Consider the following 2,162-nt stretch of genomic DNA (forward strand, 5'->3'; position numbering starts at 1 on the left):
AGATGTTCATAGAGGAGAGGAGTTGGATTCTCTGGACTTTACCTGTGAAGCAGCAGCAGAGGAGAGTCCAGATGAGGACGCAGATCAAAGTCATGTTTCTGATGATGAGGAGGAGGATTTCTGTGTCTTCTGCTGTGATGAAGGACAGCTGTCAGTCATCCAGTGTTCAACTGTCAGGACTATAAACTCTCCCAGAGCGCTGGAGCATGGAGCTGCTGATGCAAAGTGACTCTATGGAAATGCTGTGAATGAGACTGGATTCTGTGGTCACACAATTCACCAGTTAATTTATCATGCAAATATTAATGAAGTTTTCATATTGATGAAGCTTTTATTAACAACAAATGTTTTCAAATTTATTTTCAAGTAATAGAATTTATAGGACATTTGCATTTTTTCTGCGCTCTACTTTTAAAGATAAATTATATACAATTTTGATTCATTCCTGAAATGGTTTTTGTAAAATATAGCTGATTTTTCCAATTACAAAAACAATCTAAAGCATTTCTTATGGTGAAGTTTTTTCCTGTTGCCTTATACTCCATTAAGGTTCCATTAACCTCCATTAAACTCCATTAAGGTTCTACTAAGACTGAGCAGCTTATGCTAATTTTTTATGTTGTATTTCCTTTTTTTTCACAATCCTTAAACATTTAGGTCGTGTTAATTCTCTCAAGATAATGAATAAGCATTTTTCAAGTTTTAATTGTGGTGTACAGTGTCCTAAGCTCTTAATTTTGGTTTTATTCATGTCTCTTTTATTTCTATTGTCTACCTGTGTTTGTCATCCACCATGGAATTGACTCTGGCCGTACAGCAAATAGTAGAGGCCAGAGAGTTATTTTACCAAAACACTTATTGTGGTGATGGTTTACATTATTTTTCAAACAAAGCATATTTTTGAAAATTTTATCCATAAAATGAAAGCCATGTCCATTATTAATGAAAACAAAACATTTACTTCAGTCTGCTGTTAAATGTTTCCTTTTATCCTGAAACTATCTGTTAGTATTTACAATATGCAAAGAAATAAAGTGTTAAAAATCACAATGGAAACGATGGTGACTTGCATTGGTTGAAATTCACTTCATGAACACAACATTCCTCTGAGTCACTTATGTAAATACTTACAAAGCATCTTTGAGGATTCGACGCTTCTTTCTTGCTATTGGATAAACAATACATGAAAACTGGTTCTGATTGTGATTTCCTCTCAGTGTGAACAGGACTGCTACAGGTTAGCTAAAATGTGCTAAAATTAGATTACTGTTCTTATATAGATGTTCTTACTGAATGGTTTCTTACATTATTTGAAAGACCAAAGTTTTTAAAGCATTAGAAAAAATCTGACCTTGCAGTTAAAATGCAATTCTTTCTCTTGTTAGTAAGTTTTATATTTGCACTTATGTTTCCATTCCATCAAGACATTTTCTAATATTTTGTATTAACCCATAAAAAAAATAAATGGGAAAAATATAAATTTACTCTGCTCCTGCTCAACTGCTGTATTAGAGTTAAGAATAATGTTAAATGTGAACATTATTAACTTTTTAAGATTTGGTATACATTTTAAGGATTTGAAAAAACACATGCTATATCGGAAATTCCAGCATCAGATGTTTCTGCTTAATATGACACATACATTACCTTCATTATCACTGCTGTGGAAAATAGTAAGAGTCCAGACGTGGACTCAGTAACAATTGAAGCGGATGTTTTAAGCCTGTTTGTCTTTTCAGTCAGTTCCTGTTCAGTTTGACTGGGAGGTTTTTGTACGACACATTTTCACTGTGGGAACACCCATTGACTGTTGACGTTGTGGTAACTCTGACAGTAGTAAACTGCAGCATCTTCAGCCTGAACTCCACTGATGGTCAGAGTGAAGTCAGAGTTTGATCCACTGCCTGAAAAACGACTTGGAGTCCCTGATGCTCGAGTGCTGGTATAATAAATGAGGAGCTTAGGAGTTTGTCCATCTTTCTGTTGGTACCAGGCTAAACAGTGGAAGGAGCTGATGTGAAGATGAACATTCTGACTCATCCTACAGTTGATGTTGACAGTTCCTCCGACTTCAGCTCTCACTGCTGCAGGCTGCTGAGTCACTGTGACCTGACCTCTGACCTCTGAGGACACAGAGACAAAAACATGCAGCAGCTTCATGG

General features: G+C 35.7%; 1 gene segment (V, D, J or C); it reads left to right on the forward strand.

Annotated features, from left to right (window-relative positions):
- Positions 1-2,162, forward strand: part of LOC103472872 (Ig kappa-b4 chain C region-like) — an 11,535-nt gene that overhangs the window by 8,377 nt on the left and 996 nt on the right.

The sequence above is a fragment of the Poecilia reticulata genome, linkage group LG11 (genome assembly GCF_000633615.1).
Source record: "Poecilia reticulata strain Guanapo linkage group LG11, Guppy_female_1.0+MT, whole genome shotgun sequence".
In the NCBI taxonomy this organism is placed as follows: Eukaryota; Metazoa; Chordata; class Actinopteri; order Cyprinodontiformes; family Poeciliidae; genus Poecilia; species Poecilia reticulata.